Source organism: Pleurodeles waltl, chromosome 11 (assembly GCF_031143425.1).
Source record: "Pleurodeles waltl isolate 20211129_DDA chromosome 11, aPleWal1.hap1.20221129, whole genome shotgun sequence".
Lineage (NCBI taxonomy): Eukaryota > Metazoa > Chordata > Amphibia > Caudata > Salamandridae > Pleurodeles > Pleurodeles waltl.
This window is the reverse complement of record NC_090450.1, coordinates 840,332,876-840,345,229: the sequence shown is the minus strand read 5'-3', so window position 1 is coordinate 840,345,229 and position 12,354 is coordinate 840,332,876.

The window sequence follows — 12,354 nt, the reverse complement described above, 5'->3', positions numbered from 1 at the left end:
ACCTCAGTCAATTTCCCAGAACTTTGCTTTAGTATGATACAACGTAAAGCAAGTAGGGTCACAGAGGACTGGTTGAGATGGGCACTGGAACAGTAACACCGACTCTCCTGCCGCTTTCCATGCTTTGAGCACACTTTACAGCAATGACATAGAAGATCCTTTTTGTATGTTTTAGGAATGCGATCAGCAAAGTGTCGCTACTGCAGGCTTGCCACATCCTCCAGAACATATGAGGTGGCGGCTGCTGCTTCTGTAACAGCAGTGAGGCTTTCGATTGCAGACAACTGGAAGTCTAAGAAAGGCATGAGTATTCCTGATGGTAAACAAATACGTATTGTATGTTGCCACCTGGATCAGGTGGGTAAACAGTTTCTTGTATCAAGTGCGAGTTTTACAATACGCATTGTGTGGTTGAAGAACCTTGTTGTTCTTGTCTACTCCGGCCATGTACTTATTGTAATCAAGTAGAGATATGGGCTTGTGGACTTCGGTCATCTGATCCCAAACCATGATAGGGGAAGTGCTCTCATCACGAATTGTAGTGAGCACGTATACATCACGCCTATCCAAGAACTTGACTGTGAGCAGTTCGTTGAAACGCAACGCAATACTCCGGGATTTTTGGAGCTTCTTGCAACAAACTCCTGCGGGAATCCTTTGCAATTACAACAACTTGTACAGCAGGCCACAGTGCCAGCTTTGTCGAGCTTACTGAATAGCTCTACTTCTGTATAGAAATTGTCCACATAAACGTTATAACCTTTGTGAAAGAGAGGTTGGACAAGTTCCCATACAATCCTACCAGTGACCCCTAACGGTTAGGGCAACCTAGAGGGTTTAGGGTAGAGTCCCTCCCTATATACCCTCTCAAGCTGTACACATAACCAGAAGAGCTTTCACACAGCATGTGCTGCTTTATGCCATAGCAAGCTCTTTTGTTCGCAATGTACTGTCTGAATAGTAGCCATCCTTTGTACAGGATCAATGACTCATCAACTGCTATATTCATTTCAGGAGTATAGATCTCTGGAAACCTGGCAGACAACTGTTCCATGACAGGCCAAACTTTGAACAACCTGTCATGGTCTGGATGGTCTCGGGCAATGCAGCAGAATTGTCATGTATGGTGTGATGATGGGGGTTACCCAAACCAGTAGGACTGCAAGATGGGCTTCTGAACTAACCGCATTTAGAGAAAAGGCCAAAAATATCTTCAACTCCGCAAGCGAAGTGTGAGTGCAATGACGTGCCCTAGAATGGGGCCCTAGAGTGCCTACATGCTCCCTCAGAAATTGGTCTGCACACAAATTTGTTTGCTATACAATTTTCTGAGGGAAGTCAACATCCAAAAATAGATGGACGTAGTCGACTGGCAAAAAGTTGGCCATGTCGACTTTACATCCAGTGTCACCAGTAAAAGGTGGAATTTTGGGCTGAACTAATCGGGGGGCTGCCAAGAGAGCACTCTCTCTGTGCTTGCTGCCGCACGCACCTGCTCTTAGTGTTGGGCTAACCCGCTGTTGTCCCACTTTACAGACTGTGCTTTTGAAGGGATATCTTCTCCCTCAGAATCACTGGAAGAGGTGTTGTCGGATGGGACTCCGCTGACTGATAAATCACTCCCAGATTCTGCCCCATCGTCCTCTCCCTCAGATGCTGTCTCAGTCTCTGATCCTGCCACAGAGCTATCCTCCATAACCTGAGTTAGGGCTTGAGCAGCAGTCATACAATGAAATGCCATCTCTACTACTGGCTAAACTGTCCCTTTAAAGGACTAGTCAATGTAGAAGATAGAGAAAGTCACAAAATGGCTCGTGGGTGTGTGTGATGTATCCATCATTAAATGTCATCACCTTACCTTCGCTTCTTCTCTGATTTAGCAGATTGTCTGAAGACAATGAAAAAAACAAAAAGGACACACTATTACTTCACCCTACCACATACCCATCATCACAGCCTTTAGCGCTGGTAGCACCCAGTGCGACAATAATTTTGGGTGCTCTGCCTCCCATGACTGCCTCTTCTAATTCTCCCAGTACCACCCAGCAAAAGTGCCCCTCATACCTCCATAGCTGCCCTCCACATACTTTTCATTTTATTTAAAGCACAGGTAACGCCCGGCTTCACTAACCAGTCAGCAAAATACATGTATATCCTTTGTAGCAGGCATATAAACCATCTGCACTACTTTATGGCGTCAAAACTGCCACTAGACAAAAGACAGATCTATTTCAATATAGAAAGAATCTATCTCTCTCTACTCTCTCTCTGTATATATATATATATATATATTTGTATATATATATATATATATATATCACTTTTATATGTGTGTGGTTTCCCTAGGGGCAGATCGTGGCTCCCGGAAAGCAACACATGTAAAAAAGTGATATATAGAGAGAGAGAGAGAGAGAGAGAGCGAGAGACTGACTCTCTACATCTATTCTTTTATTTATACATGTTTGCTTTCCCTGGGGCCGATCGTGAATCCATAGGGGGTCAGCCCAAGGGCTGACCCCAACATTTTTTTTTTTTTTTTTTAAATATTCGCTGGGATAGGAATTATGCCCCCCCGGGGGAAACCATTTAAAAAAAATATATAGAAATTGCCCACCAGGGGTCGGCTCTTGTAGAAAGGGCTGACCCGCCATTTAAAAAAAAAAATAATAATTAATATCTAGGGGGCACGATCACCCCCACGAAAACCCCAGTGTTTTTTTTTTTTTATTGCCCCCACGGGGGCTGGCCTACTTACATGCACGTGGGCCAACCCCCCAAAACAAGATCCTTGGGCCCGTATTTATACTTTTTTTGCGCCGCATTTGCGTCGTTTTTTGACGCAAAAACGGCGCAAACTTGCAAAATACCATTGTATTTTGTAGGTTTGCGCCGTTTTGCGTCAAAAAGCGGCGCAAATGCGGCGCTTAAAAAAGTATAAATACGGGCCTTGGTGTCTAGAGCTGTTTTCTGGCCATGGATCCCAGTCGCGCTGCAATCGATGGCCATGAAATAGTACGAGGAAGCTCTCCCCTTTCCATAGATGCCTCCCTGGCATCTGTGGAAGCCGTTTCGGTCTTTTTTTCACCACCGGAGTGGGGATAGGATGCTCATCTGCTCCTCCGCTGCTCCGGTGGGGTAAAATGTGATGTCAGTGCGGATGTCACAAATGGGCAGGAGGGGGGCAGGAGGAGATGCTGAAGTTCTTCCGCGTCTCTCAGGTTAACAAAGAAAAATCCTCCGGTGTATTGCACTGAAGGATTTTGAAAACCTCTCCCTGGCGTCAGCCACTGGTTGTAACCCACACCAGAGAGGGTGCGCCGTTGTCGGGCAGTGGCCGACGCCCGAATCAGTGGGTTAATACAGAGCTAAAGGTGGTGACCTATAATACCCTCATTTGCTTTCTTCACATTGTCCTCTGACAGACAGTCTCAGTTATTGTGCTGTGCCCTCTTTTTGACTGTCTGTTTGATCTTTTTGGGTTAATATCAGAAATGGGGTCTCTGGTTGGCAGTCAGTTTGCACTCTCTCCAAGCAGGGACCCTCACCCTAATCAGGGAAATGGAGACCCATACTAAAGATAACCCTGACTCACCCCCTTGGTAGCATGGCACAAGCACTCAGGCTTCTCTCAAAGGAAATGTGTAAAGTATTTGTACCAACACACACAGTAATACAGTAACAACACTACAAATGAACACCACACCAATTTTGAAAAATAGTTAATATGAATCTAAATCAAACAAGACCAAAATGACAAAAATCCAACATATACAAGTCAAGATATGAAATTTCAAAAGAATAAGAGTCTTAATCCATAGAAAATAATGGAAATGTTGTTTTCACACAAAGTACTTGGTTTGCGTCACATATAAAGCAGCACGCGTGAGCGTGCATTGGAAAAGTCAGTGATGCATTGATTCTTACTCACAAGTGACACCATGCGTCATTTTCTTCTCCGGTCGGGTCGGCAATAGGTTGAGTTTTTCTCTTGAAAGAGAGCAATGTGTTTTGATTTCCAGACAGGGCACCTCCGATCTGCGCAGGTTCACAATGACTTTAATGGCCAGCGATGATGCGTGAGAAATCCGGCCACATGGTGTTGGAAAACTGTGTTACATGGGATTTGCATTGTTATCAGCAGCTGCAAGCAGCTGTTGCATTGTTTCTCCAGCTGTGATGCATCAATCTCCCAGCTGCAATGCAAGTGGAGCGTCGATTTCAGCCACGAAGCAGGTGGCATGCCGTTCTTGAGCCGCATTGCAGGTGGTGCAGCGAACATTTCCCCACATGGTGTTCTATGCGTGGATTCCAGTCTTTGTTCTACCAACTTCACCTCTCAAGTGCCCAGAGACTGGACAGGGCAGGAGTCTCAGCAGGGAGTCCAGATGCTGGCAGAGGAAGTCTTTGATGGCCCTGAAACTTCAAAACAGGAGGCAAGCTCAGTTAAAGCCCTTGGAGATTCTTCTCAAGCACGAATGCCCAACAAAGTCGAGTCATTGTCCTCCTTCAGACAGAAGCAGAAACTGCAGGACAACCCAGCAAAGCACAGTCAAAGGCAAAGGGTCAGTAATCCTCCTCCAGCTCTTCAGCTCTTCTCCTTGGCAGAGGTTCCTCTTGATTCCAGAAGTAATCCAAAAATCCAGGGTTTTGGGTCCACTACTTATACTCCTTTCTGCCTTTGAAGTAGACAAACATCAAAGGAAAGTCTATGTTGTTTACAGGATCCTGCCTTGCCCAGTCCTGGCCCCAGACACACACCAGGGGGTTGGAGATTGCATTGTGTGAGGGCAGGCACAACCCATTCAGGTGTAAGTGACCACTCCTCCCTCCACTGTAGCTCAGATGGCCCATCAGGATGTGCAAGCTACACCCCAGCTCCCTTTGTCTCTCTGTCTAGAGGGTATTCACAAAAAGCTCAACTCCCAGACATGGAATCCACAAACAGACAGAATCACAGAATGATTTAAGCAAGAAAATGCCCACTTTCTAAAACGGGCATTTTCAAAACGACAATTTAAAAAACAACTTTACCAAAAGATGTATTTTTAAATTGTTCATTCAGAGATGTCAAACTCCAAATTTCCATCTGCTCCCAAAGGGAAACTGCATTTAAAAGATATTTAAAGGCATTCCCCATGATAACCTATGGGAAAGATAGACCTTGCAACAGTGAAAACCGAATATGGCATTATTTCACAATTAAGACATGTGAAACACACCAGTACATGTCCCAAATTTAACATACACCGCACCTTGCCCATGGGGGTACCTAAGGCCTACCTTAGGGGTGCCTTACATGTATAAAAAGGGAAGGTTTCGGCCTGGCAAGTGGGCACACTTGTCAGGTCGAATTGGCAGTTTACAAATGCACACACAAACACTGCAGTGGCAGATCTGAGCCATGTTTATAGAGCTACTTATGTGGGTGGCGGGCTAGTGCTGCAGGCCCACTAGTAGCACTTGATTTGCAGGCCCTGGGCACCTATAGTGCACTTTACTGTGGAATTACTAGTAAATCAATTGTGCCAATAATGAAAAGTGAACTACACATACAATTTACACAGTAGAACTTGCACTTTAGAACTGGTCAGCAGTGGTAAAGTGCGCAGAGTACCAACAACAACAAAAGAGAGTCCAGCACACAGTCAAAACATGGGGGCGGGCAGAAGCAAAAAAGACAGGGGAGGCCACGTCAAGGATGCCAGGTCTTAAAAATGCCACCCCAGCTGAAAGTGGGGAGAACAACCCAACCTCATGGAAGTTCTCATCACTAAGGCAAACAAATTTGGACAGACCATCAGCATTGGGGTGTGCTGTTCCAGGGCAGTATTCCACTGTATAGTCCATTCCCTGTAGGGAGATGGACCACCTCAACAGTTTTGGACTCTCACCCCTCATCTGCATTAACCATCTGAGGGGCCAGTGGTCTGTCTGAACCGGGAAGTGAGTCCTAAACAAGTAGGGTCATAGCTTCTTCAGTACCCAGACCTCAGCAAATGGTTCCAGTTCAAATTTACTCCACCTACCTTCCTGGGGAAGTAACCTCATACTAATGAAGGCTACAGGCTGGTTTAGGACCTCTTTATTTAACTGTGCTGCTACACCATGCTCTGAAGCATCAGTCTGCATGACAAATTCTTTACAGAAGTCAGTTGCCTTCAGCATGGGTGCTGTGCATATGCCTGCCTTCAGGGCATCAAACGCTGTCTGGCAAGCCTCAGTCCAGATCACCTTTCTGGGCTGCTTTTTGGAGGTTAACTCAGTCAAGGGAGCAACAATACTGCCATACACCTTGACAAACCTCCTGTAGTATCCTATGAAACCTAGAAAGGCTCTCAACTCAGTTTGGGTCTTGGGAGGCTCCCAAGATAGAATGGTGTCAATCTTTGGTTGTAGGGGTGCCATCTGGCCACTCCCCACCTAGTATTCCAAGTACACCATAGAACCCTGCCCCATTTGGCACTTACTTGACTTAATAGTGAAGCCTGCCTTCTGCAGAGCCTCCAACACTTTGCAGATGTGCTGTAAGTGTTACTCCCAGCTGGAGCTGAACACAGCAATGTCATCCAGGTAGATGGTGCTGATGTCCTCCAGCCCAGCCAAAACCTGGTTAACCAACCTCTGAAAGGTGGCATGGACATTCTTCATCCCACAGGACATCACCCTAAATTGGTAGTGCCCATCTGGGTTAGAGAATGCCGACCTCTCCTTGACCCCTCAGTCAGAGCAATATGCCAATATTTACACTTCAAGTCAAACGTGCTGATATATTTTGCAGCTCTTAACCGATCAATGAGCTCATCAGCTCAGGGGATGCGGTGCGCATCAGTCTTCGTGACCGGATTGAGTTCATGGTAATCCACAGAACCTGAGTTCTGGAGTCGCACCAGGGGCAGCAGCCTTTGGGACCAAAACTACAGGGCTAGCCCAAGGGTTACTGTAAAACTCAATAACACCTAATGCTAACATCTTAGACACCTCTTCCTTGATATTATTCCTGACCTTGTCAGCCACCCTGTAAAACTTGTGATTTACAGGTGCACTGTCCCCAGTGTCCACATCATGTGTACAGAAATTAGTGACCCCTGGGACCAAGAAAAACAGTGAGGCAAACTGTCCTAACACCTGGCAATAGACCCTCTGTTACTCCGGGGCCAGAAAGGGGGAGAGGTTCACACCCTCCACGGACCTATCTTTCTCCTTAGCAGATAGGAGGTCAGGAAGAGGCTCACTCTCTTTTTCCACCCTGTTATCTGTTGCTAGGAGCATTTTCAACTCAGACCTCTCAAAGTGAGGTTTAAGGCGGTTCACGTGCAGGACCATCAAAGGGTTGCTGGGAGTCCGCAAGTACACCAAATAGGTGACATCACTCTTGCACTCCACCACCTCAAAAGGCCAAGTCCACTTTTCCTGAAGCGCTCTAGACTCCACTGGGGCCATTACCCACACTTTCTGGCAAGGCTGCAACTCAACCAGACTGGCATTCGTCGTACCAGCATTTCATCTCTTCCTGGCTTGCTTCTAGGTTCTCCTGAGTGAGCTTCATGAAGCGGGCTGTCTGGTTCCTAAAAGCCAGCATGTAGCTAAATACATCCTGGGGGGCTTACTAGAGGCCTTCTCCAAGCCTTCCCTCACCAGACTCAGAGGTCCTCTCACAGGGTGGCCCCACAACAATTCAAAAGGGCTAAAACCAAGTCCCCTTTGTGGCACTTCCTTGTAAGCAGACAGAAGGCATGGCAACAGAACATCCCACTTTCCCTCAAGGGTTCTCACAGGCTCATAATCATGCCTTTCAAGAAGCGGTTGAATCTCTCAACCAGATCATTCCCTTGGGGGTGGTAAGGAGTGGTGAACTTATATGTCACCCCACACGCCTTCCACAGAGACTTCATTTAAGTTGATATGAAGTTGGTACCCCTAACAGATACCACCTCCTTGGGGTACCACATGTGGGTAAAAACTCCCATCAAAGCCCGTCCGACCACAGGGGCTGAGATCGATCTCAGAGGTACAGCTTCCGGGTACCAGGTGGCATGGTCCACTAAGACTAGGATAAACCTGTTGCCCATGGCTGTCTTGGGATCTAGATGCCCCACAATGTCAATACCCACCCTTTCAAAGGGGTGCTGACAACAGGGAAAAGTTGACGGGGAGCCTTGCATAAATATCTGACTTAGTTCTAGAGAGGTAGGTAATTTTTTCAGGGCAGTGAAGTGAGCCATCTTTGTAAAGGAATCTATTGTGCCATGAAAACCCGGTTTCCTGCCGATGGAGGTAGTGAACACATAAAATCAGTAGAAATGGTGTGCCAGGGAGCCGGTGGAACAGGTAATGGTTGTAGTAACCCCCCAGGTCTGGTACGTGGTATTTTTACTTGGGCACATATGGGACAGGCCTGAACGTATATTTCGACATCCAATTTCCAGGTAGGCCACCAGAAGGACCGCAAGAGCAATTCCTGCGTGGCCTTGATGCCTCTATGATCAGCAACCGAAGAATCATGGCATGTTTGTAGCGCCTTTTCTCTTACTCTGTTAGAAGGGAGGAACAACAGGTTCTTATAATAATAATACCCCTTCTGTTTACATATTAGGGGGTTTAGGTTCTTTAACTCTTGATCAGACAGGTTGGAATATTCCAGTTGTACCTCATCCAGGAAAAGATTGAGCTACACCGATGATTTTACTGGGCTCAAGCAGATATTGTGATGGGGTAGGAGTACAATCTGGATAACGGCCAGACAGAGCATCGGCCAGTATGTTTTGGGATCCAGGAATATAGGTGACATAAAAGTCATACTGATTGAAGAAAAAGGCCCAATGAGCCTGACGACTGTTCTGGCATTGAAAATTACGTAAGCATTGTAGGTTACGATGGTCTGTTCTCACTTCGAAGGGCTCTTTGGAACCCATAAGGAACTGTCTCCACTCTAGGCAGGCTATTTTCAGTGCTAATAACTCCCTTTCTAATGCTAAGTAATGTTGTTCTGACACAGAGAGTACATGGGACACATTGAAAACAGGATGTTCAAGACCGTCATCTTCTTGTTGTTGGAGTAAGGCAGCTCCGATGGCTCTTTCAGAAGCATCAGTAACAACAATAAATTGTTTGTTGGTATCTGGGTGTCTCAATATCGGTGCTTGAGTGAAGGCCTTTTTTAGACTCTAAAAAGCTGTTTCAGCCGCCCTTGTCCAGACAAAGCCTTTATTTAAATTCTCCTTCTTTAATGTTTGAGTTATGTGGCTGGTTTGTTCTGCAAAGTCAAAAATAAACTGTCGATAAAAATTAGCCAGTCCTAGAAAACATTGCGTTCCCTTAATAGAGGAAGGGGAAGGCCAGTATAGGATGGCTTGTACCTTTTCCGGGTCCATAGCTATTCTGTTGGGACTAAGGTGATATCCCAAATATTTGACTTCGGTCTTGTCAAACTCACATTTTTCTGGTTTACAGGACAGTTGATGTACCCTGAGTCTTTGGAGGACCTGTTTCACGTGAGTAGAATGAAGTTCAGGACATCTAGAATAAATAAGGATATGGTCTAAGTAGATGACGAATGTATGGTTCAAGAGATCAGAAAACACAGAGTCCATAAATCTTTGGAAAATTGAGGGGGCATTAGTGAGACCAAAAGGCATAACTCTGTACTCATAATGCCCAAATGGAGTTCGGAAGGCAGTCTTCCACTCGTTTCCTTCTTTGATGCGCAAAAGGGGGTAGGCTCCACGAAGATCTAGTTTGGTAAATCGTTGAGCCCCTCTGACTGCCTCTAGAATATCCTTGATGAGGGGCAAAGGATAACGGTCTTTTATAGTGATCTTATTTAGACCACAAAAATCCAGACAGGGACGAAGATACTTCGTCTTCTTGGGTACAAAAAAGAGAGAAGCCCCCGCCGGAGAGGATGATGGCACAATAGGACCGCTGTGCAGGTGTTCTTGCAGATACTCTTTGAGAACTTCCTTTTCGGGTTCCGTGAGTGAATACATTCTCCCAAAGGGAACAATCGCCCCAGGTTCCAAGGGAATTACACAGTCATAATCTCGATGTGGGGGTAACACAAGTCTGGATGGTTTTTGGAATACATCTTGAAATTCTAGATAGTGATCGGGGACTCCTTGAACTGTATTGATGGAACATCCGGTAGTAATTTCAGTAGGCATCAACTTCTTGGGTGACCAGTATGTGTCTGAAGCAAAGCAATTTTCATGATAAAACTGTGAGGACAGGGAAATAGTCCGGTTTTCCCAATTTACATAAGGGTTATGTCTTATGAACCACGGAATTCCTAAAATGATAGTATGATTGGGAGATGATATTAGGTCAAATGAGATGTGTTCTTGGTGGTTCCCAAATTGTAAACTTAGTGTCAGGGTGGTAGTATTGACTGGACCAGAGGATAGAAAGGGCCCATCCACTGTGTGAACTTGTTCTGGGACTTCTTTGGGTCGTGCTGGTATTTGTTGTGTTGTGGCCCAAGTCTTATCCATATATATGCCACTAGCACCACAATCAAGTAAGGCCATTGTTCTTTCTTCACGACCGTCAGGTAACTATAACGTCACAGGAAGCATAAACAAAGTTGTGGCATTGTCCTTGAATGAACTGATGGAAGGCATAGCAGATGAACCCGTCCCCTCCCTTCTTACAGAGGACGGGAAGTGGCATTTCCCGATGGCCTTAGAGGACGAACAGGGCAGGTACGAAGCATGTGACCAGCAGCACCACAATACAGGCACAATCCTTTCTTACTTCTTTCTTCCCGCTCACTGATGGAAAGTGGGCCTCGAGTAGTATCCACCTGCATAGGTTCACCTTCTGTGTCTCTGACGGGAGGGCGAGGTTCTTCTGGACGATGCGAAAAGACACGTGAAGTACTTGGCTGGGAAGGGCCTCTACTTTTTCTCTTCTTCATACGTCGTTCTTGGAGACGATATTCGATGGAAAGAGCTAGATCCATCAGACCACGAAGATCTTCAACTCGGATGGAGTGTACTAACTCATCTTTGATATCCTCTTTAAGTCCTCTACGGAATAAAGTCACCAGAGTTCGTTCCACCCAAGTTGTCTCGGTCGCAAGCTGTCGAAAGCAGGTAATACATTGGAGGACATCTTGAGAGCCTTGTTGGATGTCACATAATGCTTCTTCAGCAGAGGCCTCCAATCCTGGATGACTAAACATCTGTTTGAACCGATTCACGAAGGCTGGATAGGCAGACAATACTGGGTCATTGGATGATACCATCAGAGTTGCACAGGCCAAGGCAGGACCGGATAGAGCACTGATAAGATAACCCACCTTTGTCTTGTCATGGGAGAATTGTGTGGTTTGGAAGGCGAAGTACACAGTTAATGCATCGAGGAACTCTCGCAGTTTTGTTGGTTCACCGGAGAAACGAGGAGTTGAGGTGGAGACGCCCGGAACATCTGCACAGCGGAAAGCCAAAGCCTGTCGTAAAGCAGCATTCTCATTGTGTAATTGTTGCAGTTCCTGAGCCTGTTGCTGAATGGTTGCCAGAAGAGATTGATCAGGATCTGCAGCAGCCGCCACTGTATCATCCTTGGTGTTAGACGACGTTGGGATTATTTGGCGCTGCAATCTGTCACAATTTACGCGCTGCTTTAACTTGGAGTCTGAGGAACGAGTGGCGAGGATTTTGTTCCTGAATGTTCGGCCTTGACCCAGGTAGGGGCGACTCTTTCTGGTAGCCACAGTGCTGCAGGCAATGGAAACGCCAAGGGCAGGCCGTGTCCTTCAGAAGTAGTGCCAGAGGGAAAAAAAACCTGAAAGGGGAAAAAACCTCCAGAAAGGAAAGTTTCCTGAAACAGGAACAAATTGAATAGGTAAATACAACAGCAAAAGTACAGGAAAAAACACTGGAACAGACGTGAACCAGTATCGGATACTAGGAAGCAGGAGCGAAGACACCATCCAAACAGAAAGTGTTGCAGCGCAAGGAGAGAAAGAATCACAACCCTTAAATACCAGAAAACAGGAAGTGACCAATAGGAAGCGCAAGGACACCATCTTAGATAGAGAAAAACACATAGAACATAATGGACTAGGAGCCATAGAGAGTAGGGAACTAAGGCATGCTGGGAAGAGAGGGGTAATATGGGAAAAAGAAAAAACATAAAGGGAGGCAAAATGAAAAGGAAGCAAAAAGAAGAAGATAACAAGAACAGGTGAGTGGGGGAGGTCAGACCTGCATGTAAGTGCATCGCGCTATGAAAGAACGAGGCCCCATGCCCAATTTGGGGCCTCGTAATGTGCACAGCAGGCTGGGGACGCGGCGCGTCTTCATGCCGCGCGCCGCTGCCAGAGCCGAATGTTTGGCTCGTGCCACGCGCAGCGGT